This window comes from Panthera onca, chromosome D1, assembly GCF_046562875.1.
Source record: "Panthera onca isolate mPanOnc1 chromosome D1, mPanOnc1 haplotype 2, whole genome shotgun sequence".
In the NCBI taxonomy this organism is placed as follows: domain Eukaryota; kingdom Metazoa; phylum Chordata; class Mammalia; order Carnivora; family Felidae; genus Panthera; species Panthera onca.
The window spans coordinates 58,810,538-58,838,224 of record NC_138348.1 but is presented as its reverse complement, the minus strand read 5'-3'; the positions used below and the strand labels follow the sequence as shown (position 1 = coordinate 58,838,224).

Below are 27,687 nucleotides of genomic sequence, written 5' to 3'. Positions count from 1 at the left end.
GGGCAGTGGTCCTCAACCTTGACTGCACATTGGCATCACTGGAGAGCTTAAAAAATGCTGATGCACAGGTGCCTTGCCCAGAAATGCCGATTTAATTGGTCTGGGGTGTGGCTTGGGCATCTGAATAGTTTAAAAATGGTCCCAGGTGATTCTAATGTGTAATTCAGGTCATGACCTACTTCCCAAAGGCAAGGGTTCTCAAAATTTAGTGTACCTGGGGCGCCTGGGTGGCGCAGTCGGTTAAGCGTCCGACTTCAGCCAGGTCACGATCTCGCGGTCCGTGAGTTCGAGCCCCGCGTCAGGCTCTGGGCTGATGGCTTGGAGCCTGGAGCCTGTTTCCGATTCTGTGTCTCCCTCTCTCTCTGCCCCTCCCCCGTTCATGCTCTGTCTCTCTCTGTCCCAAAAATAAATTAAAAAAAAAAAAGTTGAAAAAAAAATAAAAAATAAAAAATTTAGTGTACCAAAGAATGATCTGGCAAATTTCCTAAAATGCAGATTCCTGGGCCTCATCCTCAGACATACTGATTCAGTAGGTTTAAAGTAGAGCCTAAGAAACTACAGTTTAACAAGCAGTCTAGTATCACCTAATTTTGATACAGGTGAACTTCAAGCTTTACTTGGGAAAATATTGCTTGCAGACATTTGCTGCCTTTAAATTATTAGCTTTCTCATATACAAACATGGTGTTGCTTGCCATTTATTTAAGTCTTTTATGTCCTTCGTTTACAGTTTGTAATTTTCTCCACAAGTGTCTCACACACACACATTTTTAAGTTTTATTGTTCTATATTTAAGTCTTTAACAATATAACTGGATTTTAACTTTATGTATGGAATGAGGTAGGGTTCCAATTTTCTTTTTTCCCATACGGAAACTCATTAATCCCAATATCCTTTTTAAGTTCAACTTTTCATCGCTAATATCTCCATGAATCTCCCCTATCATATAAAGGTCCCTTATGCTTGGATATATTTCTGAGATCTCTTTTCTATTCTGTTGTTCTGAGTTAATGCCACACCAACATCTTTTCTTTTTGTCAAAGATATTAAAATTTTTTTTTAATGTTTATTTATTATTGAGAGACAGAGAGACACAGAACATGAGCAGGGGAGGGGTAGAGAGAGGGGGAGACATAGAATCTGAAGTAGGCTCCAGGCTCTGAGCTGTCAGCAACAGAGCCCGACAGGGGGGCTCGAACTCACAAACTGCGAGATCATGACCTGAGCCAAAGTCGGTCGCTTAACCAACTGAGCCACCCAGGCGCCCCTGTCAAAGATATTTTAAATTATTCTTTCTATTATGAAGATTATATTTTATTTATATATTTTATTACATTTTCTAATTTTTTATTCTTCATATGTATTAATTTTTGGATGTTGATCTTGTATTCAGCAACCTTATCACACTCTGTAATTAGTTTTGTCTGTAGACCCTCTCGGACTTCTTGGACTATCTGTGGAGATAATGTATGTTTTTAGCAAATACCAATTTATTGTCTTCCTTTCCAATATTTCTGTGTTGTGTGGTGTATGTGTGTGTGTGTGTGTGTGTGTGTGTGTGTGTGTGTGTACAGCTACATTGGTGAGGAGACAGGGTGTGGTTTTGATAGTAGGTGAAAACAGGCATCTTTGTCTTGAGATGTGGAAATGCTTCTAAAGTTTTATTGTTAAGCGTGAGGTTTGCTCTGTGTTTTTATGAGATAGCTTCATATCAGGTTAAGAAATTTCTCTTTATCGTAGTTTACTAAGGGTTTCTAAAAATGTGGATTGGTATTGAATTTTGTTGAATGCTTTTTCTGCATCAGCTGAGATGATTTTCTTTTTGAATCTGTTAATAGATTGTTCTGATATTGAACCATCTTTGCATTCCTGAGATAAATTCTACTTGTATAAAAATGTATTTTATGATGCTGAATTTGGTTTGCTTTTTTAAATTTGGAATGTTTGCATACATATTTATATCATCTCCAAAGAGGGAGTATAGAAAATTAGCCATCAGAGAATGGAGCCCTGAGGGATATAAGAATTTGGCGGGGTTGGGTGTGGGGCTGGGTAAAGTACTGACAGCAGAAGGAATAACCATGAAAAAGACAAAGAAGGAGTAATCAGAGGGGACCAGAACAGAAACTTACTACAGAAACCACATTGAGTACCTAACTCAGCAATGCCTTATGCCTATTTGGAAATTTTTACTGAGGAATTACTGTGTACAAAGCATTTACTAGATCACTGGTTGATCTTGTGCAGTTAACTCTCAGAGCTATAATGTTGACTGAGACTAACCCACAAAGAGGAGAGGAGATAAGATACAGGCAATTCTTGGTTGCTCTCTTAGGGGGAAAAACATGGCATATATGAATGTTAAAAAAAAAAAAAAAAGTCAAGCCAGTGATAGTTCTAAATCTAAGTCTATAATCACTAAGAATCACTCAATTTCCCAGATGCAAAACTGAAATATTCCAGTCAATGTTCACTAAGATTAAAATAAATTGTCCATAAGATTATAGCCATGTCTATAATCAACGCAACTTTGGCTTTACAAGTTCTATCGGTTGTATAAATGCTAACAGGTGAGCTTCTAATTCTCTACTAAATGAAGAAAATTGTTGACCTCAACCAACAAACTAAAAATTCTCTTTTTTTTGTTTTTTTGTTTTTTTTTAAATTTTATTTTTTATGTTTTAAAATTTACATGCAAATTAGTTAGAATATAGTGCAACAATGATTGCAGGAGTAGATTCCTTAATGCCCCTTACCCATTTAGCCCATCCCCTCTCCCACAACCCCTCTAGTAACCCTCAGTTTGTTCTCCATATTTCAGAGTCTCTTCTGTTTTGTCCCCCTCCCTGTTTTTATATTATTTTTGTTTCTCTTCCCTTATGTTCATCTGTTTTGTCTCTTAAAGTCCTCATAGAAGTGAAGTCATATGATTTTTGTCTTTCTCTGACTGACTAATTTCACTTAGCATAATACCCTCCAGTTCCATATATGTAGTTGCAAATGGCGAGATTTCATTCTTTTTGATTTTCGAGTAATACTCCATTGTATATGTATACCACATCTTCTTTATCCATTCATCCATCGATGGACATTTGGGCTGTTTCCATACTTTGGCTATTGTTGATAGTGCTGCTATAAACATCGGGGTGCATGTGTCCCTTCAAAACAGCACACCTGTATCCCGTGGATAAATGCCTAGTAGTGCAATTGCTGGGTCATAGGGTAGTTCTATTTTTAGTTTTTTGAGGAACCTCAATACTGTTTTCCAGAGTGGCTGCACCAGCTTGTGCTCCCAAAAAATTCTCTTGATGTTTACTAAAGATGCTAGTTTTCACCATTAGAAATAATAATAGTAGCTAATTGAGTGACTACTATGTGCCTAGCAGGCTGCTAGAAATCTTAGATACATTTTCTCCTAGAATCTTTATAGGAGCCCTTCAGAAATGGTGCTATTACTTCCCTGTCAGAGCTTAGTACCCACTTGTCTGCCTTTAGGTTTTTAGACTGTTAAAAGACACAGACTTTGTCTGGAAAAGGCAGCAAGATGGATTCTGTCCTGGAGGCTTCAGAAGGAACACCTTGCTTCTGCTGACACCTTGATCTTTTCCAGTGAGACCCATTACAGACTTTTTAATTTAGAACTATAAGATAATACATTTGGGGGCACTTGGGTGGCTCAGTTGGTTAAACATCCACCTTGATTTTGGCTCAGGTCATGATCTCCTGGTTTGTGAGATAGAATCCTGCATTGGGCTCGATGCTGACAGCATGGAGCCTGCTTGGGATTCTCTCTCTCCCTCTCTTTCTGCCTCTCTCTCTCTCGCTCTCAAAATAAATAAATAAACTTAAAGAAAAGATAATACATTTGCATTGTTTTCAGCCATTCAGTTTGTGGTAATTCAATTTAGCAGCTATAGGAAACCAAACACAGAGTTTCTTAATGATATTTTGGACCAGATAATTCTTTGTTGTGAGGAGCTATCCTGTGCATTGTAGCATCCCTGGCCTCTATCCACTCCGTGCAGTAGCATTCCCCACTGCACCCTCACCCTTGCTAAGTTGTGATAATCAAAATGCTTCCAGATATTGCCAATAGCCCCCTGCAGGGGGACAACTTGCCCCTGATGAGGACCAGTGTTATATGAGACGTAAGATCACTGCAATCCTCTATAATAAGGATATATCTCACAGATATAATGATGGATGAAAGGAACAGAGACAAGTGCACTTATTGAATGATTCCATTTGTATGAATATCAAACACAGTCAAAGGAAGTGATGGTGAAAGTCAAAATAGTGGTGATCTCTGAGGGTAGGTTGTGTAACAGGTTGAGAAGGAGCACAAGGGAACATCTGAGATATTGGAATTGTTCTATATCTTGATTTGGGTGCTGGGTATGTGGATCTATACATGCGAAAAATTAAGATTTTTGGTCTTTATTCTTTGTTTGTTATACCTCAACAAAGAATTTTTTTAAAAAAAAATACAAACCAAGAAAATGGAGATCTAGGTTTGATGCTCAAGAGAAAAGGCAGAATGGAAAAGCTCTGGACCCGGAGCTGTGAGGATCAAGCCCACAGACTTCAGGGTGGGTGGGGAATAAAGAGGGTGAGAAGAAGAGAATGTTGAGGCCAGGGCTCAACATGCACTGATGCAGCAGGTGTAGGCAGGAGAAGAGTCAGTCAAGGATGGACCACTGGTGTCTGTGTGTCGCCCCATCTGAGAGTGAGAGCATAGGCCCCACCATCGTCCCAACTTCCCACCTCCCCTGCCTCTGGCCTCTGTGTCCCCTGCAGGAGCTATCCCACACATATAGAAAACACTCTAGTACTCTTCCCCATCCTCGCTGTCCTAGCACAGCCCATTGTTGATGTGTATTTGTTTCCAAGCTGAACGAAGAGGTTTTGTAGGACCAAGCCTGGTGTAACCTCTTCTGGTGGGAAAATTGGGCCCAGGCCCCAAGCCACAAAACCCACCATAAGTGCCTCCTGGAAACACCGCCTCCTCCACTGTGCTGTTCCCTGTGGTCACTGTCTATTTTGTACAGTGACTTCAAAAAGTCGGCTGATGTTGTGGCATATCCTGGAGTGCCTTTTTACAATCATCTTAGCCTGTAAGAACTGTTCTCTTAAACCATCGTAGCAGATGTAAGATAGACAATGGTAGAAAGCAAAGTTGGAGCACATTAGCGAGAACAGAGACATCATTGAATTTCGACCTCACTTGCCGAGTGCTTACTCCGTGCCAGTTGCTTTAACATATCTTTTTATTTAGACTTCATAATGACTTTAAAGTGAATATCTCTCTCTCTTTAAAGATGAAAACTAGGGTAAGGGGGATTCCCTTCCCCTCCAGGGCAACGCCCAGTACCTCGGACTGCAGTCAAGGCCTTCAAGGATCCGAGCTATCTGCTGTTTCCAGCATTTTTGCCCACTGCTCCCCACACACACCTGATGCTTTTTCCTGGAGGTTCTCCGTTTTGGTTACACATTAAAATCAGGGGGGGTCCAAGCAGGTGATCTAGCCGAATCACAGACTGAGCTGGGCCTTGACAAGCCCCACATGTAACCACGGCTGGATTCTGCTCGGTTTTCTCTCTTGCCCTCCTCCCATCTTCCTTCTAAATCCCTCCTATCCTTCAGAGCTTTTAGTCCATTGTGAAAGAGGCTTATACTGTAAAAGCAGGGAATTAGGTTGGATTTATTTGATCATACTATCATAATCATAATGCAGTGCGCTTAATATTATTTTTATTCCAAGTTCAATGCGGCATCTTCAGAGCATGCAAAAGGCTGCATCTATGGGCTAGGATTTAATGTGCGGAGCACACAGTCCCCGCTCACAGGAGCTTGCCATCTTGTGAGGCAGGTAACATGGATGCAAGTATCTAAAGTACCAGGCAGGGCCTGCTGAGCTTTCAAATCAGGGGCCAGAGTTCTCTAGAGTCACAATAAGGGCTGGTTACTTCTGTTGGAAGATTCACGGATGGGATGGTGGGATGAGTCCTGGGAAGCATCCTGGTGTCCTGTGAAGGATTTGCTGACCATTAAAACTGGGTTTAAAAAAAAATTAATAAATGTTTTTTTAGTTTATTTTAATTTATTTTTATTTTGTAATGTTTATTTATTTTGGAGAGAGGGGGAGACAGAATGCAAGTGGGGGAGGGGCAGAGAGAGAGGGAGACACAGAATCTGAAGCAGGCTCCAGGCTCTAAGAGGTCAGCACAGACAGAGCCGACACGGGGCTCGAACTCACAAACTGTGAGATCATGACCGGAGCTGAAGTCAGATGCTTAACCGACTGAGCCACCCAGGCGCCCCTAAAATATTTTTTTTAATCTTCACTTATTTTTGAGAGAGAGACAGAGTGCAAGCGGGGGAGGGGCAGAGAGAGCCGAAGACACAGAATCCAAAGCAGGCTCTAGGCTCTGAGCTGTCAGCACAGACAGAGCTCAACACAGGGCTTGAACTCACGAGCCGTGAGATCATGACCTGAGCCGAAGTCAGATGCTTAACCAACTGAGCCACCCAGGCGCCCCTAAAACTGGGTTTGAATCATTTCTGTGTAACTTAAAAATCTTTGTGACACTGAGAAAGTCTTTAGTTTTCTCATCCATAAAATGGAGACAATTGCACTTCGAGAGTCGTGATGAAGAGAGGGGGAGGTAACACTCTCACCCATCACAGTAAGCCCCGGCCACGTTTATTGTTATCACTGAGAGAATGGAATAGAGTAGGCTACCAATGAAAGTCTTTCATGTTTCACTCAGCAAACTTCTGTCACTTATCAAGCACCACATTAGGACCTGGGTACACAAGTGAATTACACATAGTACCTGTCCTAAAAGTTCCTGGTCTAGTGAGAGAAACCTATTAAGAAAGTTATAGTGTTGGTAGTATGTTCAATAGTAGAAATATGCACAAGATAACGAGAGGACATAGAGGAAAGGGGGGGTGTCTGACTCAATCTGAATCAGGGACCACTTCCTGGAGGTGTACCTGTGCACTGTGTCAAAAGCCCAGAGTTAGTTCCATTGGGAAGGGAAGAGGTTAGGAACTATATATTCCTTCCTCAAGGTCTTTAACAATGAGATAACAAAGAAGGCCACTTAAGAGTACAATACCTACTAATAATTTTCAGCTCCTCTTAGATGTCTAGCTTTATCTGGGGCCTTTTGTTCAGATTCTACTCACCACTTGTTAACTATATGACTTTGGGCAAGTTACTTAACCTCTATTCTCTGATTTTGTTCCCTCATTGGTGAAAGAGAACCAATAATACCTACCTTGCAAAGTTGTTGGAAGACTAAATATTCAATTAAGTCTGTGACTCTCTTATCTGTCTCATTTACCATTGCACCCCTAGCACCAAGCTTAGTGCATGGTATTTAGGAGATGCTTAATAGAAATTAATTGAACAAATGAATGAGTGATATATGTACAGTACTTAGCATAGTACCTAGCTCATAGTAAGTGCTCAATGAATGGTAACTATTCTCATCATCATTATCCCAGACGGGTTTGAGCACCACTCAGCTAATAAAAAGAGGTAATTTTGCCCTTGTGTATGCACACATTCTGAATTTCTGGGAAGAGAACCATGAAATTCTTAGGTCACAGATTTTCTGAGTATTTCTGAGTCTGACTTGAAGGATCAGGAAAGACTTCAGAAAGGAGGGTAGTGTCTGAGCTGGACCTTAAAGGATCAGTCTGATTTTGTAGGCAAAACAATCAGGTAGGCAGAAAGGAGGCACATTCCAGGCAGAAGGGACAGCTGGGTCATGGAGAGAGAGATATGAATTTGGGGAGCTACATATATTCATATACGACAAGTGTTCTGAGACTGAGGTGTGACATGGCAGGAGATGAATCTGGAAATGTCTAGAGCATTAACTGGCAAACTTTCTGTAAAGGGATAGATAATATATATTTTAGGCTTGGGCAGCCCTTATATGTTTTATAACAAGAGAGAGAACAAATTTCCCAGAAGTTTTAGTGTTGAAATTTAAAATATAATGATAATAATAATAATAATTGAATACAGTATTTTGTCATATAGGTCTACTAATGAGAAGAATGGGGTTTTTAAGGGGAATAACATTTGCTGAAGTGAGGTTCAAAATTAGTGTTCCCTCTCATCATATTGATGGCAAATATTTATCTATAAAAATGATTCTTAGCTCATGGCTGAACAGAATCAGGTCAAGGGCTGGATTTGGCTCATGGACAATAGTTTGCCAATCTCTGATCTATATTGTTGAGGACAGAACACCATGCTACCAAGTTTCAGACTCTGTATTTAAGTAGCAAATAACCTTCTGAAAAGAGTGCCTGAGAATACTTGGTTTGACTGTTTCTTATTAAGCACATTATTTATTCTTCCTAAGTGACATAGTCACTCTCTTGTTTCCTTACAGCTGAAAAGCAACGGGGCACTGATGTATGTGTGAGAGAGTTTCTTTGTCTTCATATATAATGGGTAACCAACCCATATCTAGTAGCAACCAAGGATACAAGGTACAAGAGTCACCATTGTGAAGTAATATCAGCCTGTGGCTGCTATGACAATTTTGTGTGGGGTTCTCCTGGGAGCTGGAACAAGGCTTTAAAAAAAAAAATAGATAAGGAATAAGTGTGATTAAAAGGTGCATGAGGGCACAATTCACTTGCTCAGGATTCAGCACTTAGGAAAAGCATGGAAGAGAGCTCTACCATGAGAAGATGGTACTTTATAAATGCTACCTTAATCTCTATCTAGATGGAGGAATTTGGGTAGAGAGTATTACTTTGTTAATGAATGAATTCAATTCAATTCAATTCAATTCAATTCAATTCAATTCAACTCAATTCAATTCATATTTGTTGAGGACTTCCTATGAATAAGACCCTAAGCTAGGCTCTGGGGATATGACGGTGAGGCCCACGGTTTGGCACATTCTGACTTACTCTGTGTCTGTTCCTACTTCAATAGGAGGGGGAAATGTGATGATGATAATGATGATGAGGATGAGGAGGATGGAAAAGAGGAGGCAGGAGGAGATGATGCAGTGGCAGAAGCATGGATGCCTTTAACCAAGAAAGGTCTTTAACCAACCAAGGCTGGGGGTGATAGAAGAGGAAGGAGTTCTGAAGAAAAAGTAAAGAACATAAGGGAAATTAGTAATCACAGCTACTGATCTGATAACCACGGTGCAGTGGATTAACCAAAAGTGTTGGCATCAGATACACATCAGCTCAAATCCCAGCCTTTCCATTTAGTATTTATGTAACCTTGGTGAAGTTATTTCAAGTCTCTGAACCTGAGTCTCCTTCTCCAGAGAGTGGGGCAATATTATACATGTCATAGGTTGCATGGATATGTACATATTTTATAAATCAGTAGGTCTTTGCAGTTGAAATTTTAAATATTAATACCAAAAATGAGCGGGGAATCTGAATGCACACAGGTTTAGACAGATTAGTCCCTCAGGGAACAGGCTCCGAACGAAGTTCTTGGATTACAGCTATGAACGAGATAGATGCAGTTCGCCATGGAGTGAGCAGTATAATGATAGATATGGAGCTAAGCCTGCACGCCAATCACGAATTATTAAATACAGCTGTGATGAATTGTAGGCAGGGACAGTACAAGGTGCTAGGAGAGCGTTTAATGGGAGCTGACAGGCCTAACCTAGACCAGGACTTGGAGCTGTCATCTGAGGAAGTGGTGTTTGAGCTGAGCCCTGGAAGATGAAGGTGAGCCTTGATGCTTGCCCCGCCTTCTGTGTGACCCCGCAGGAGCCCCTCCTCCTGGCTTCATTTCCTGGCCTGTCATTAAGGGGTTGGGCAAGTCCCCTCTAGCGTCTTGTCTTTCCAGGCGGGGCCGCTAAGGAACCACACTCCAAGATCCCCTTAAAGACCCCAGTGCAGATGCCAAAGCGCCCTGTCCTGAGGGTTGCAGTAGAGAACACAGGGCAGAGGAGAGAGCACAACTGTGGTGGGAAACACCGATGACACTGGAGAGTTAGCTCGCGGCCAAGAATGTGGTTGCATCCTTTTGATATCGTTCTTGTTCCCTCCTAAATATCTGCCGGCACCTTGGCCAAGGAATCTTCAAAGCCCTTTCTCTTTCCTTTTTTTATCCTTTGAACTTTAAAAAATATGCTACAAAGAATAGCGTAACTCCCATATTCTCCCCACCCAGAATGTTAAAAATTAATATTTTGTTATATTTACTTCCAGTCTTTTTTGTGTTAAAACATTTTTTATTCATGATAAAGTTCTTGGGGTGCCTGGGTGGCTCAGTCAGTTAAGTGTCCGACCGTTGATTTTGGCTCAGGTGATGATCTCACAGTTCATGAGATCAAGCCCGGAGTTGGGCTCTGTGCTTACAGCTCAGAGCCTCCTTGGGATTTTCTGTCTGTCTGTCTGTCTGTCTGTCTCTCTCTCTCTCTCTCTCAAAATAAATAACTAACTTTAAAAAAAAAAAGTTCTGTTTGTCCATCTGGCCCAGACCCATCCTGCTCCTCCCTCTGCCCCCAGGAGGCTACCTCTCATGACTTTGGGTTGCATATCTCTCAGTTTTTTAATCTTTATTTATTTTTGAGAGAGAGAGACAGAGAGACAGAGTACGAGCGAGGGAGGGACAGAGAGAGAGAGGGAGACATAGAATCTGAAGCAGGCTCCACGCTCCAAGCTGTCAGCACAGAGGCCAATGCCTGAGATCGTGACCTGAGCCGAAGTCCAACGCTTAACCGACTGAGCCACCCAGGCGCCCCAGGGGGTATATATCTCTTTATCGAATAAAATGCAAAAGGCATTGCTATATGTGTGTGTATTTACTTAGATGACATCTAACAATGTGTATCATTATGTGACTATTTTTTTTTTTACCCAGCATCACATATCTTGAAAAAATACAAACATGTGGGCATAAACACCCACTTATACATTGTTCCTTCCTTTCAATGGCTGTATAACCTGCCAGCACTGAATAGATCACATATTCTTTTCCTTACTCTCTATATATTAGGTTTTCTTAATTTTTTTCTTTTTTTTTTAAATATATGAAATTTATTGTCAAATTGGTTTCCATACAAACCCAATGCTCATCCCAACAGGTGACTTCCTCAATACCCATCACCCACCCACCCCCCAGGTTTTCTTAATTTTTAACTATCAAAAATAATGCTACAGTGAGTATCTTTATAATGTCTCTCTGTGAATATAATTAAGAGTTCAAAGAGGAATTGGTGGATCTTGGGTTAAACACATTTTACTAGATATTGGAAAATTGCTCTTTTAATGGCTGGACTCATTTATACTTCAACTAATAGTGTAAAAAGTATCCCTTTTTTTCTCATAATGTTAACCTTTAAAATTTTGCCAGTGTCATTGTGTGACAATGGTCATTGTTTAATTCACATTTCCCTGATTTTCAGTGAAGTTCAGAAGCTTTCCACGTGTTCATCAAAATCTGCAATTCCTTTTCTGCAGACTGCATGCTCACACCCCATGCCCATCGCCCTATTAGAGTGTGATCTTTCTTTTATTGACCTGCACTGATTCTGATGACTAATCTCCGTGGCTTGTCTTTCACCTGCGATTATAGTGTCTTGGTAACACGGAAATTCTTCATCTTCCTGTGCTCTGTATGTTTAGTCCCTGCCTGTGTGGTTTGTGCCTTTCATTTCTAATTGCAGAAATCCTTTACTCCCAAAGTGATAGACCTGTGTCTTTTATATTTTCTTCCAATTGTTTCAAGGTTTATTCTTCACACTCAGGCTTGTAGCACATCTGGAATGAGTTTTCATGGATCTGAGTGTGAGATAGGAATACGTTTCCGTGTTCTGCTATGTAGAAAGCCAGAGATCCCAAATTCATTTGTTTGGCAGGCCGTTTGTTCCCACTGATGTAAACAGTTCCCTCTCTCTGATGGCAAGTCCCCTCACTTGTGTGGGTTTCTGGGCTCTCTCGTTTGTTGCATTGACCTATTTGTCTATTCCTAACAAATACCACACTTGATACTAATCACAATAGCCTTGTAATGTGTAATGTGCTTTGATTTTTAACAGGACAGGTCTCTCCCTTGGTTGTTCTTTTTTAGAATTGTCTTGGCCTTACTTATATGTTCACACGACCGTATTTATTTGGGACTTAGTTTTCAGCTACCGGAATTACTTATGGAGATTCTGATTAGATTTGGGCTAAAGTTATAGGTTTATCTGAAAGTTGACATCTGTGTCATAGTGAGTCTTCCCAGGTATAATCAAGATACATTTACTCAGATCGTCTTTTGTATCCTTCAAAAAAGGTCTTTTTCGTTACTTTATCCTAGACATTTTCTAGATTTTGTTGCTATCGTGAATGAGATTTTTTGGTTACCTTTTTTTGGTAAACTTTCAACAAAGGTTACCTTTGTTGGTGACGTATAGGAACAATATTGATTGCTGTGTATTTACCTGGTGCCTGTAAGCTTGATGAATTCTCTTGTTAATTATTTTCAGATTTTCTTGGATTTTCTATTTACCATGATTCTGCTTTGTTCCTTCTTTGATCCATCTCAGCCTTTTATTGAATGGATTAATTTTTTCTATTTTCCCTTCTGTGTAGAACTTATGCATTTTATTTCCAGGTTTTTGCTAGGTGGTCGTTGGTGTGTGTGTGTGTGTGTGTGTGTGTGTGTGTGTGTGATTACCCTTATTTTTAAATCTGTAGATCTGACTTACAGTTTCAAGTTGGCCAGGCTTTACCACTGATCCACCCCTCCAACTTCCGTGTTCTTGCTGTCTTATAGTTTAGCTCATTTTTGCTTTATAAGCCCTCTAATTTAGAAATAATTAGTAATAAAATTTTTGTGTCCAATCCTTATTTAGATTTGCCTCAATATTCAGTAGTATTTTGCTCACCATTGCTTTTTGAATCCCACCCTTGCCTTCTGGAAGTATGTATGCCCTTTGTCCAAAATATCTTTATCTCATCCTCATACTTTAGTGATAGCTAGCTGAGTGAAGAATTCTAGATAGACATTAGTTTTCTTTTAGCACTTTAAAAATATCACTCCACATACTCTGGCCCCATTGTTGCCTATGAGGAGTCTACTCTCCTGTAAACTGCCTTGATTAGTACCGGCACCCAATAAAAGTATCATGAATATTATTAGCGGCAGTAGAAACAATAGTAACAGCTTTCTGTACATTATGTCTAGTCTTCCCAATGCTGTCCCATAAGTATTGCTATCTGAGACTCAGAGAGGTTGGATATCTTTTCCAGGGTTACACAGCTAATAATTGAAGGCATAATTTGCAGCCCTGAACAGTCCCCCTAAAGCCTGTATCTCCCTCTCCCTAGGTCACACTATCCCTATTATAGTAATGGTTTGTACACTGTTGGAAACCAGAGCCTGAGCGGATTATTTACCAAGGCCATCAGTGGGAAACTGGAGGACAAGGGTCTGGGTACTGATGCTTAGCACTTCCAGAACGGGCCGGGAGGAAGCTCAGAGCACTGCAGGATTCTTGGGAGGGACCTCAAAGACAGAAAATAAGTTTATAGTCATGCATCTCTAAGAATAAGAATTCTTGTTATCCAGGGTGTTGAGAATATAAGGTGTAATATATAGAGTCAGAAGCTACCTAGGAGAGGGGCTGCTTTTGGCATCATCCATCTGTCTATTCTTTCCAACAAAGAAGTCACTCAAATTACTGGCAGACGAGTGTAGTTCTGACATAAGTATTGGCTGGTATTTTTGTTTATTTTGAGGAGAAGGTGAAAGGGAAGCAGTGAAGATGCCTGAAGACGTGTCAGAATTTCACTCATTAAGGGGTGCTGTGAGCTCCTTGGCTCAATCCGATAATCATTTTGAGTACTGGAAAAAATATTTCCTCAATTTTTTTGTGTGTGCTGTCCACAATGTAACAGCTACAGACATAACACACTTTTTAAGTGCAATCTGCATCATTAACGTTGTACTCCGTTACTTTCTTAAGTCTAAACAGCCAAGGAGACAATAAACCTAGCTTTGGTTTGCAGCATTTGTCAGTACTCCCACCATGACTGACTCCAAGCGCCTACGTACCATTCCCTACTGGGGGCTTGGGAAGAGCTGTGCAGAAGTCATCAGTATGTGGTGTTCCCATCCAGTAGGTACAGTAGTCCTAAGTCAGCTCAAGAGCATAGATAATAGCAACATGTGTAAAATCCTTATAAAGTGATGTGTTTTGATTTTTGATTTTTATTTTTTATATAATTTTTTATTTTTATATAGTTTATTTATGTATTTTATCTAATTTATTTAATTTGTATTTATTTAAAAAAAAGTTTAATGTTTATTTATTTTTGAGAGCGAGATGAAGAGCACGAGTGGGGAGGGGCAGAGAGAGAGAGGGAGACACAGTATCTGAAGCAGCTCCAGACTCTGAGCTACCAGCACAGAGCCGGATGCGGGGCTTGAACCCATGAACCGTGAGATCATGACCTGAGCTAAAGTCCAACGCTTAACCACTGAGCCACCCAGGCACCCCTGTTTAATTTATATTTATATAATTAAATATTTTATAATGGCTGTGCTTAACAACTGGCTCAGGGAATTTAATAGTTGGCTCTCTCAAGACAGTATGAGCTGCCTTCAGCACACTACTGGCATCTGAAATAGGTACAGAAATCTTCTGAAGGACTGATGTTTGAGCAGGGTTCTGAGGTTGAGTAGAAGTCTGCTGCGTAAAGTGGAAAGAGGTATCTCAGGCAGATGGAACAGAATGAGGGAAGCTAGATCCCAGGGCTTCTGAGTTAATTCATGAAGGGTCTTGTGGACCCCAGAGACTGAAAGCTCCAGGGGACCATTGAAAGATGTTCAACAAGAGAATGATTGATTGGATTTGCATTCTCAAGAGACCTGTCTGGCATCTGGGAGGGGAGGTTTGGAGAGGGCCAAGGTCAGAAGCAGGGCATCCCACGATGCTGTGGTGGTCAGCAAGGTGCTAGGTGACGGACATCGAGTGGTAGGAGAAGTGCATTCCAGACACCCCAAACAGCGTGTGCAAAAGCTGGTGTGAGAAAGCAAGAGGTGTGAGAAACCAAGCATAGGAAACAGGGATGGTATGGGAGGCCTGGGTGTAGACTTCCTGGCAGGGAATGGCAAGGATGTGACTGGAAATCTGGGCACAGTTGACACTGTGTCAAGGACTCTTGTGCCAGTGGGTGTGTCGGATATAGTCCTGTTTGTGGAGTGCGCTGGCAGGAAGGGGGGTTAGCGTTCTGCATTCTTTCTGAACCACTCTATTAAATTATTGCTACATCCTTTGGCATTTGGCCCCTAATTGGGCTTTTGGCAGGTAAGCGTTGTATGAACTAGTCTCTGGGGGGCTGAGCCTCTAGGTTCTTGTCGCTCAAAGTGTGGTCGATGGACCTGCACTGTCAGCCTCACTTGGGACCTGATTGAATATGCAGAATTTCAGATGCTGCCCCGGACATGCTGAGTCACACTGCATTTTAACAAGACCTCACGGGCACTGTAAAGTCTGAGAATCCCTGAGCTAGGGCAGGCTTTCTCCTGAGTGGCCCAGACCACCTGCATTGGAATCGCATGGAGTGCTCGTTCACAGCGCAGGTTCCTCAGCACCATCCCGGACTCCCGTGTCCTGCCCTAGACCTTCTGAATCTGAATATCTGAGGCTGGGCACAGAACCGGAAATTTCAGTGCACTTCAGACATCGTTCTTATGCATGTCAATAGCAGTCCACACTAATCCCAGAAAGACTTGGCCCAAATAGTCATGTTTGAATTGGGTCAGAAAACTGAACTCCTTAAACTGTCCTGGTAAATCATTTCCTTCCTTTTCTATGCAAAGCACTTTATACATCATTGACAGAGAATGGGTGCTCAATAAATGTTAGCAATTGGTGTTGTGCTGTTTGTTATATTTGAAATGTTCCAGGTTCCTTGTCAAGGCCAGAAGCCAGCAAGATCTGGGGGAAGATGTGTGCGTGTGTGTGTGCATGTGCGTGCTTGTGCACAGTGTGTTGGGGACGGGGTGAGCAGAAGGATGCAGAGTGCTGGATAAATCAGATGTCCCCTCAGCCTGTTCCCCGCACAGTGCCAACGACCATCTGCTCCGAGCAGCCGCCTGTCTGGGAATCGAAGGTATCCATGGGAACCAGCATGGAGGTTGCCAAGAGGACTCCATGGCCACCAGCCAGGGGGGAGAGTGGAAATCAAGTGGAATGGAAAGTGACAGACTTGTGTGTGTTGGGTGGAGTGGGAGACTGGTCAGCTGTGAGAGCAGGGGTGGGGCTGAGCACAGATGACCTAGCAGCCGGGCACCCCGGGGAAGCCTGCAGACATCACGGACTCGCACAGCTGTGCTCGGGAGGACGCTTGAGGCAGTCTGAACACTGGTATTTCTCTCTGTCCCTCCCTCCCTCCCTCTTCTCTTCTTCCTTCCCTCTCTTCCCCTCTCCTTTAGTGGGAAATTGAGTTTTTCAAAACAGTACGATTAGTAGACAAGTAAAAATGAAAATGTCAGTCACCTCAGATCCCACCACTCATAAGCAGATGCTGTCATGTTGGTGTTAGTTCATCTTTTTCCCTCCATATTTTTGTAAGGTTGAAACCATGCACTTCCAGTTCTGTATTCTGCCTTCCAGAAAGTTCTTTTGAGTCGGGGATTTTACTCTGAGAAACAAGCATGGGATCTGGAGTTGGATGCCTACCTGCCCTCACATCCCAGACCTGCCTGCTTAAAAATGGATGGCTGAGGCCAAAATGACAAACTGATCCAACATGGATATTCCCAAGTGGACGCTGCTGTGCTGTCTTAGCTGATGGCACCCGTTTAGCTTCACCACCCGTTTTGAGTTGGGGATTTCTTGTGTATTTCATCCACTCTGATGAAGTCTGGGCATAAAGGGGAAAAAATACATCTGACAGGGGGAAAAGAGGGGGGAACTGTTTTGTTTAGATACATCTGAAAAGAGCACTAAGATTTAAAATGCTGTATTGACCCTAGAATGTGATCTAACAGGGTAAGAAATGTATATCTGGGTCATTTCTCCTTAATTTACTGGTACAACCAGCAGCCTGTCGTTCTTGTTGTTCCAGGAGCACTTATGCCCCAAGGGCAGGTGCTGTGTCTCCAAGTGACCGCGCACATCTGAGGGAAAAGTGAATCTCCCCAGCTGAAATGTGCAAACCTGCTGGTGAGACCAAGATGCCATTTAAATCAGAGTGTTTCTCAGAATTTCCCCAAAGTTAGCCCATTCGGGACACTGTAAGAAGCTGCATTTACTGTATTCGATATGTTTCCGCCCTTTTAAATATGGTCCTTTTAAGTATGTACCTATGAGTCGGTGTTCTGTGTGATGGGATGTGAAATATGTGAGCAAGCAAAACAAAAGTGGAAGCACCAGGTCGCTTGGTGCGAGAGAAGAGAGCACTGGACCAGGAGTCCAAAAAGACTTAGGTTCAATTTCCTGCTCTGAAGCCCACTTCTGTGTCCCAGTGGGCTTGCCACACAAAGTGCCCTTTTAAATGTTTCTGTCCTTTTAAGAGTTTATCTGTGAGTCAGTACTGTCTGTGTTCATGGCAAACTAGAAAGCTGGAACGGCCTCTTTTTCATCTCAGTGTCAGTAAATACTTTCCTTGCATGATTGAAGGGAGCCTGCGATAACCCAGCATCCCACACAGTCTGCCATTCGCTTTTACACTTGGCTTGAGAAGAACAACAGAAGTTTGGGAGCAGCTTAAAAATTGACTTAAAATTCTAACACCCAGAGTGAACAGAATCACTGATAGAAGTCTTCATTTAAGCTTCTTGACTTTTCAAATGAATTCAACAAATACGTTTTGAACACCCAAGGTGAGCACTACAGTGAGTTAATGTAATCATTGGTTAGAGAGAAAGCATTTGTCCTCAAGTCACTTCCGGCTGAGTAGGGGAGACCGCTTTAAAAATGCGGGCTTGATTTTTACTCAGGCATGGTAAGCCAGCAGGTCAGGAGATGACTGCCACTGAAAAGATAGCTTATTCTCAGAGGAGGGGGCAGCCTATACCACACCGTGCAAGGCCACGTGGGGAAGCACCAGGATGGGTCAGGAGGCGGAAGGAGTGAGGGGAAATGTGGTTTTCCCAGGAAGAAGTGGGTCAGGCAGGGTAAGCAGGCTAAGCAGGTTTAGGAGTGGCTGGCTTGAATAATTTCAGTGGACTCCGGGGCATATGTCCATAGTCTTCTGGTACCTAGCCCCGTGATGATTAGGGTAGGAGGATAGTGGCCCAAGTGTGAGAGCCCAATAAAGGAGGTGTTTGGGGTCTGGGCATTGGATTGGTTGGTTTGCATATGAAAGGCGTGTTTACCACCCCTAGGAATGGCAGCCCTGGAGTGGAGGTGGGGAGCTGTTTCCCCAGGGTCAGTAAGGCCCCAGATGCCAAAACACCTGAATAAAAAAGACGTGCTTAGTACACGGAGGCAAGGCAGATACTTAATTGTAGCATTATGAGGTGCAAGGCTGTAAATAACAAAAAAGAAGCACACTTTGGGTGTTAAGGAGATGAGATTATTTCAAGAATACTTGTTCTGACAAAGGTTTAATGGAAGAAATGGCTTTTCAGCAGGATGGGCTGGGTGGGAGGAGGGGAAGGGATGTGGCGGGGGGAAGGGGGTGTCCAAGCTCCTATCACTCATTGGCAAGTTGCCTACCTGGGGCCAATTACTTAAACCCTCCAAATAATGTTTATTCTGCTTATATCCCGAAGTTGTTATGCAGATCAAGTAACTAGCTCCATGTTTCTCCCACTGTGCACAGTGCATGGACCTATATTAGAACTGTAGTGTTTGTTTAAACAAACACTGGGACCCAGAATCAGGCTGCAAGGGTGAAGCCCAGGAGTCTGCATCTTAACAGGCCCCTCACTCCCACTCTAGGTGATTCCAGGAACACTAAAGTTGGAGATCAGCCTAGAGAAAACAGTGCTAGGCACATTCTGGAATCCAGAGGGTAAAGTACATGTAAAGAGGATTCTGTGTACTTATTACAACTAGAGCTTACACCTGCTTCGGTCTCTCATACCCGGAAGCTCCTTAGGCAAGAATTATGTTTGGGTCGCTTGCCTGGCGTAGTGTCTGTCCGCTGAGGCAGGTGTCAAACGCACACACAACAAAGAGATAGCACCAGAAGCCCTGCCTCCTGCACTCCGGCCGTCTGAGCCTGGCTGCCGGGGGAGGCTCATGTTCCAGATGCTCCCACAGGCCTCAGGGCGAGTGCAGCCCAGGAGCCAGTCCTCAGACTGCGAGCAGCCTCCGCTCACAGCTTGGCCTCCGAGGCAGCTGTGTGATTTCAAATTCCATGTTTATCCGCACGGGTTTCTATTTTTACCTCAAATTTCTAAAAATATGAACCGACAGACTAACCCAAAGTGATTTTGGCACTCTCGAGGGAAAATACATGGGTAAGAATTATTGAATAATTGCGGAGCCCTCTGGCCTTGCCTAATTGGGTTTTTGGCAGATAGATGCTGTATGAACGGATGGTGATCCAAAGTGGTCAAAGGACAGTACCACTTGGTAAGCCCCGCTTGTTTGACCTGGGGGTTGATGTTTTCAGTCCTCACAGAAAACCTAGCAGGTACATTTCCCACATTTTACTTTCATAAAGTGAGGCTCAGGCATGTTCAGTCACTTGTATAAGGTTTCGTGGGAAGGAAGGTGTGCGTGGGGTTTCAGCGGGCTCCGTTTGATTACAGGCTCCCCTTGCTTCCTCAGCCAGACTCCCTCCAAGAAGATGCTAGATCCCCAGGGTGAGGTTAAAAGGCATGCTTCGAACTAATTACTTTTATAAAACCCTGGTGATGTATCTCTCGTTTCATAAACTAAAAAAGCGTTCGCTTTACTGACTTTCACAGAGATCATTTTTATCAGATCTCTGACATAACAACCCAAATTGCAGCTGCTTATTTTGTTCCACATTCTCCTTCCCGCTCCCCCAGTAATTAGGCAGTAATTATTATGAGGGTAATTACCTCATTAGGAATTTGGTGTGAGAAAGCTCTAGGAAAGAATAATGCAAGGGCGTCTCTTTATAGCTACAAGATTACAAATGACAAATAAGTTTTAATAGCCCTTAAGCCCTCATTAAAAGACAAGGGAGAATTTTTCCTGCACGATGTTTTGGAAGGTGTCAGCATATCTCTTAATCAATCTGTGTTTCTCTGAAGAGCCAAGTTCCCCTGTGGTCTGAAAGCCCATTCCTAAGTGAGTGGAGGCACTCTGAAAGTTCCAGTAAAGAGGAGCCCCAGCAGCAGCCATGACCGTCAGTACGTGCCCCACCACTGCCCCTGCCCCTGCCCATGGGGGCGTGGGAGAAACGTGGGGGGAGGGCGTCATGGGAACTGGAAAAGACACACGCTCTGACTAAAGAACTAGTATCCTGGCCATTGGTCCCCAGTGCCTGCACCTCACAGTCCCATCTCCTGAAACCAGGACAGAAGCTCCTGGGAGCAGAGCCTTTGTCCTGCCGGGGTCTACCTGGCACGGCTGTTGGCATGAGGACTGGAGAAATGTGAGTTAGGGGTCCTTAGCGTAGTTGGCCTGGGCTCCCTACCATCTGGCTTCGTTGACTGCCATACACCCCACGTTCCCTCCCTTCCAGGACCCTGAGTGCGGCCACCTTGGGGTCCTTGTGGAATTTGCTTTTACCCTTTTGGCCATGAAAAGGCCGTTGTCCCATCTTTGGTGAATTCTTAGTCCTCAAGACTCAACTCATGTCTCCTTCCACATTGCTGCCCTCTCTCCCAAAGGTAGAATAAATCTTCTCATTTATTTACCCTTAGCACTTTTTACATGCCTCCTGTATAATATCGTTCAAGCATTCAGCAAATATCTTTACTCAGAGTCTCTCCTGCCTGGCCTGGTGACAGGGACACAGCCACTGTAGCCCCTTCCACTGTAATGTCTCGTTTGGAATATTGAAGTGGCCTCCTAGCTGGTCTCCCTGCTTCCTCCTTGTTCTTAACCTTCTACAACAAAAGGCACGTTATGCCACTCCACGCCAGATGAGTGCCCAAATCCTCCAGTGGCTCTGCCTCTCATGAGAAATGAAATCAAATCTCTCATTCTGATGTGCAGTGCCCTCCCTACCCCACCCGCCCTTCCTTCTCTGATCTGATCTCCCACTCCTCCCCCCATTCCCCTTGTTTGCTCCACTCCGGTGACATTGGCCTTTGTTCTTCACACACACCTCTTGCCTCCGGGTCTTAGCGTTCCGCCTGGAGTGCTCCTTCACCAGATTTCCACGAGGCACACTTCCTTCAGGTCTCTGCTCACGTCACTTCCTCAGAGAGGCTGTCCTTGACTCTAGGTAACACAGCACACATATACGTACCTACAAGCCCACGTGACTCTGTCACCATTACTAGTCTTGTTAGAACTTCGCACCACCTGGCGTATTGTATAACTGCCTATTGGTTTATTGCCGATCCCCTTCACTGGAACGTAAGTTGCTGCTCTCCAAGACAGCCGGGATGTTGTCTAGTCTACCCTCTGTTGTATCCCGACCTCCTATTGACAGCATCTAGGTTAACATATGCTGAATAAATGAAGCAGTGAATTACTGAGCATCATCCAGTGAGCCCTCAATAAATACTGACAGAAAATCAGAAATATGCTCAGAGTGTCTGCCACGGGAGGGAAGTTTAATTTCAAGTTACAGGAGGATTGACACATACAACAAATAGGCAAGTGGACTTGCTGGAAAGACCGTTTGCCTTCACGAGTCCCACGGGATGGGGACTTATGGGCAAACGTCAAGAGATTTGAAGAACACAATGGAATAATTTTTAATGCCGTGTAAATGGTAACACAAATGAAATGCTTATGTAAAAGTATGTTCCAAGCTATTAGGTTTTGTGCAGCTATTGTCTATTGTTGTTTTTGATAACAATATATATCAGCATCTTTAAAATAATCAAGACTATTTTTTTTTATTTTTTTTAACCTTTATTTATTTTTGAGACAGAGAGAGACAGAGCATGAATGGGGGAGGGTCAGAGAGAGAGGGAGACACAGAATCTGAAACAGGCTCCAGGCTCTGAGCCATCAGCACAGAGCCTGACGCGGGGCTTGAACTCACGAACCGCGAGATCATGACCTGAGCCGAAGTCGGACACTCAACCTACTGAGCCACCCACGCGCCCCTAATCAAGACTATTTTACAGCAGAACAAAACCAAACTAAACCCAGGCTAGGAAATGAGAGGCCTGGGAGTGCTGGTTCCAGCTCTGCCATGACTTTGCCACGTGACATAATGAACTTACTTGCCCTCTCTCTGCTTTATTTCCCCAGTCCGTAAAGTTGGCATACTGGATTAAATTATTTCTGGAATGTCTACCAGTTCTAAAATTCTAGGCCCTGGGGATTGTTGGCTGGCTGGCTGGCTGGATGGACGAGGGACTCTAGTTTCCACGACATTGCCCCAGTCTTAACTCTCCTGTTGGTTCTACATTCTTCTTCCCATTCTCTCCCCACTCTTTTGTAGCCCAGAGAGGCCTTACTCTTTATCTGAAAATTTTTTATGTACAACTCTGGGGTCCCTATATCTTCTTTGAGTCAAAGATAGAAAACAGTAGAAGATAAAGTCATTAGAAGCAGAAATGATGGAAACTGGGGGGATATTTATTCTGTGAAAAAAGAAGGGAGAAGGGGGATAGGTATGTTGACTTACATCTAAGAATCAAGGGAGCATATAAAATTCATGGAACCTGTTTTTTATTTGTGATTGCTTTTGAGAGGTATTTCTTTATACACTATTGCACAAGAATTACAGAGTATTACACATCAAATCTTCCCTCTGGCAGATTATAATCCTAGATGTTTGGACAGGGAAAGGCCCAGAAGAACATCTGAGAGTTCTTGCCCACCTAACTTGGTGTCTTTGGGCAAGTCCCCAGAGGTTGGAATGGATGAGAACACAGAGGAAGCCTGCCTGGGTTCAGGTCTATCACTCACTAGCTGTAACTCACTCACGACCTTGGGTCAGGCAGTCGATACCCCATTTTTCTGGACATAGAATGGAGTTCATTGGGTTGAAGTGAGAATGAAATGTAAAACCTCAGTGAGGTAAAGTAACTTGCTCCCCAGGTGACAGAACTAATCATTTGAACCCCAAAGCCCTAGTAGGAAATGAGTATAAAAAGAATCAAACTGTCTCATAATTCTAGACTGTTGATTAAACCAATGGATATAAAGTAAGAGATGTCTATACGGTGCCCACAGAGGTAATTTCCCATTGCGAGAGATTTGCTCACTCACGCACTCGGTATCCATTGCAGCAAAATAGACCAGAGATGCCTTTGCCAGTGGTATTTGCTGGATGGAATGATACTATCTATTCCAGCTGAGTAACGTAACTAAATACCCAGTGCCTATCTCCTGGGACAGCAGAAATGATCACTTTTCATTGATCTCCTTTAGACCTGACCTTGATATCCTTCCTGTCTCCCCCTAAATATATCAAAGCACCTGATGGTATAAGCATGTTCTCCTTCAACTAAATTTCACAGGACTCATGTTGAGGTTTGTGTTCAGAGGCAGACCACGACAGAGGCTGGATCTGGATCTGATCTTCAGTCACTGTAATCTTCTAGTCACCAGCCTTTGAATCTGCCCTTTCCCCCTTCTCATGTATGAGTTTTGTTAGCTCAGAAGGCCTGGCAGCCATCCGTCCCCAGAGCTGTGAAAGTGCATCTGTGCTGTGTCCCTCTGGCCCTGTGTTAGATGAGCCCATCCAAAGAAGGAGTGTGGGCAGCAGGTTAGGCAAAGGGCAAAAGTCAATCAAGAAAAATACATCTAGAGCAGGGGGAGGGGCAAAGTGGGTGAAGGGGGTGGGAGGTACAGGCTTCCAGTTACGGCCGGCATGAACAAGTCACGGGGATAAAAGGCACAGCATAGGGAGCACAGCCAATGACCTTGTAATAGCGTCGTATGGCATCAGATGGCAGCCACACTTATGGGGAGCACAGCATAACATATAAAGAAGTTGAGTCGCTATGTTGTGCATCTGAAACCAATGGAACATTGTATGTCAACTATACTCAAGCAAAAATTTTAAAAAAAGAAAAAAAGGAAAAATTCTTCTACCCTATTTCATTCAATCCTCACATTATCCCAGCAGGGTCGATGACATTATCCCTGCTTTACAGATGAGGAAACCTAGGCTCATCTGTAGAAAGGCCAGGTGACTTCCTTAAAGTTGCACAGCTGGTAAATGGCCTATTTGGGATTCCAAACCCAAGCTCTTGCTGATAGGCCATGCCTTGTTATTGCTGAGGATAGTGGAAGAGGAACCAAAAATAATTGGAGAAGGCTTACAGTCCTGCCAACAATTAAATTTGTACCAGGTTTAACCCTCCTCAAGGTGATTCAGATTATACTAGTCACACTGGCACTGTGGGCATGCTGCCTCGAGCCAGGGGCGGTGCTGGGCCCTTTACGGCCACTATTTCCTTTCTTTGTCACCTTTCACCCACGAGGTCACCATGACTTCAAAGTGGGGTTTCTCAAAGTGCATTCCTCTGACCAACTGTAATAGAATCACCCAAGGAACCTGTTAAAATACAGATTCCAGGGCTTCACCTCAAGAGTGGGAACACTAGAAAGAAATCATCACTAAGAAATTCTTGGGGCGCCTGGGTGGCTCAGACGGTTAAGCATTTGACCTTGGCTAAGGTCGTGATCTCACAGTTTGTGAGCACGAGCCCTGCTTCTCATGAACATGTGCCCTGCTTCTGGTGAGCCCCACTTCTCTTTCTCTCCCCCCCACCTTCTGCCCCTAGTGGGACTTTCTTTCTCTCTCTCTCTCTCTCTCTTCACCCTCGCTCGCTTGCACTCTCAATAAAAAAAAAAAAGAAAAATTATCTGGTGATATTTGGCACTCAGTTTGAGAACAGTTGTTCTTAAAAAGTAGTAGATTCTCGTTATTAATGAAACACTTAAAATCACTCACTACCTTTTTTGAAGCCTTTCTAAATTAAGCATTTTGTATTTAAAATATAGATATGGATTCTTTTAATGAATAATGAATTTAGAAAGGACACGAGTAGGAAGCCGGAACTCAGCGCAGGGCTCGGATGAGTGAATTTTATTTGGTGCCTGGAGGACTTTGAAGGAACTTTTTTTTAGGACTGACTAGTGGTTCACAACTATAAAATTCAAGTCCTGGTATATATTGTCTGAAATTTGGCCTTCAGTCTAGACTTTTCTAATAGTCTATAATATATCAAGTAGCTTCTTGGAACTATTTAAGTAAAATGCTCATAATAAATTAGATAAGATGCAAAATTATACAAACAGGTTCATTTCAACTCATCAGCTGTGCCCAAGACGATAGATGACAAACCCAGATAAGCTGGCAAATTCTACTGAACATTCAAAGAAGAATTAATACCACGCCTTCACAAACTCTTCCAAAACATACTTTGCAACTCCTTGTGAAAGGCCAGCATTACTCTGCTCCCCAGGCAAAGACCCAAGACTCACCAGTGAAGGTGGGATATATTTAAGCCCAAGTCACCTGCCAGTTCTCTGACTCTGGGAGAGGGTTGAGACAGAGCATGGGGACCGTGATGATGGTGGTTGTGGTAGTGATTACAGTCACAATCGCACAGCACACGCACACACTCACAACACGCAGATTTGAAATCCCACAGTGGGCTTTTGTTAAGCGTTCTTCTCTAGGGCAGGTCCTGGTCTCTTCCTTGCTCTAGAACGCTCATTGCTGTGGGTATTTAAAATGTGTCAACAGATGATAAAACACACATACATCTTAGGAACAAGAATTGGGACTTCTGCTCTGGTGTCAACAAGATTTACTCTCCCTGACCGATTTTCTCCTCGCCCCATCCTTCTGCCCATCCAGCAGACCTTCCCTCCCGTCATTGTCTCACTGACCCGTCTCCATGAGCCACCATCATTGCCCCCGCCAGTGTATCTCCAGCCATGTTTTACAAACTTGAACTCAGATCTAGATCTAGCCCCCTTCATCGTTGTATTTAGTTAGGACTACTGCAGTTTATATTAATCCTTTGACAGTCACGTGATGGCAGCTATGGAATAAACTGTTTTCTCTCCAATCTTTTTGGCCTCAAAAAAAAAAAAAGGTACCTTTTGTGTCAGTATATAGACCAGAGCCGTCTATCCTTTGTAGTGGAATCTTTATTGCATGCACGAGCACAGAATTGATTCAGAATACATGCACTTGTGATTTGAGCACGCTGAGAAAAGATCGCATCCTGGGAAACACTTTCTTCAGCACTGGGTTGACCTGCCACAGTCCCAAGCAAAGACACGATAGAAAGATCCAGACTGGGAGTCCTTGTGAGTTTGGGCCCTGTGCAGCCACTTGCTGGCTCTATGCCTTGAGACAGTTCACTCTACCCCCCTGAACCTCCATGTTCTAATCTCTAAAATAGAAACAATAACTTGTATCTTGAAGGGCTGGTTGGCCTGAGATGAATTTAGACCAAGTATGTCAATCCATTATGAAAGCTTTTGGCATACAGTAAGTTTTCATTAACTGAAATGTGACTTTTACATTCAACAAATTATAAGGTGACTTTATTTTTGCTTCCCACGATCCTTTTAAATTTATTCTGTGGGACAGGTTCCTCTGCTGCCCTTGCTTGAAAATTTGGGCAAGTTCTATAACTCATACAGCAAATTTCAGTAAATAAAAGTCCTCTGTCATTCAAATGTCCATCCCATGTTATAGTCACCATGTCAGTCTGTTTAAAGTTAATCCCTCTTCTCCTCCTGCAGCTCTGGCCTGTTCCAGGGGAGAAGCCCGCGGTGGGGCCTCTACTTCATTTGTCCCATCCCTCACCCTGCATCCAACCTGCCCAGTGTTGGAGTTCAGGTAGCAAGAGCACGAGGCAAAGGGAACGGAAGGGCCCTTCTGGGACTGGCGTGGTCACGGTGATTGCTGCTCTCTGGACCAGCAGGCTTTCAGGATGGACCGTCTCTTGTGGCTGCTTTGCTGGGTTCTCTAGAGGCCTCCGCACTCACCACCATGGATCTCTTCCTGCAGGAGAGAAAAGGGATAAAAGTGAATCCCCTTTGGCAGGTTCCACACTCCCTCCTCCACCCTGGGCATCCCATGGTCCCTCTAGCTTCTTCTGAAATGTTTGCCCCTTGGGGTGGCTGTCTTGACGCTATCCGGTCCTGGGGAAACTGCACCATACCTTCTGTGCCCTAACCACAAGACAGCTCAAGTCACCCCCAGAACAGCCCTTTCTCCCTGTCTCTGCTCCTGGACAGACTAGCCAGCCATCTCTGACCTTCAGATTTTTCACGAGAGTCCCTGTTGACTCAGGAGGGTCACTATCACATCCCCTAAGATCCAGATGTCCTTGTGCCTCTCTCTTGACTTCAGCTGGAGGGAAAGTGGCCCCTTCACTGGCACACAGAGTTCTCACCAATATCCTGTCCCTGTTACTATTCTCAGCCTTTGGCAATTCTACATTGTGACAGCGTGCCTCCCTTTGGAATGCGGTATTGTCTCTGTGCCTCAGCTGAGTGCCCCTCTTCAGTCCTGGGACACGGCTATTCAGTGTTATTATTCTCGTTTAACCTCAGCATCTCCACTTACTGCTGTCCAAGGTCACGACACTTAACTACCCTCAGCTCCTGTTTCCTCATCTGTAAAATGAGAATGGTACTAACTGTGC

General features: G+C 43.4%; 1 protein-coding gene and 1 long non-coding RNA gene across 4 annotated transcripts in view; one reads left to right on the top strand and one right to left on the bottom strand.

Annotated features, from left to right (window-relative positions):
* MAP6 (microtubule associated protein 6) overlaps nucleotides 1–27,687 on the top strand; it is a 124,397-nt gene that overhangs the window by 54,629 nt on the left and 42,081 nt on the right. The gene's annotated exons all lie outside the window — the stretch shown is intronic.
* Nucleotides 26,159–27,467, bottom strand: LOC132661263 (uncharacterized). Its single transcript, XR_009602152.2, has 2 exons — nucleotides 27,298–27,467; nucleotides 26,159–27,041 (listed from the first exon to the last, which is right to left on the bottom strand). It is a non-coding gene; the product is annotated as an uncharacterized LOC132661263 (long non-coding RNA).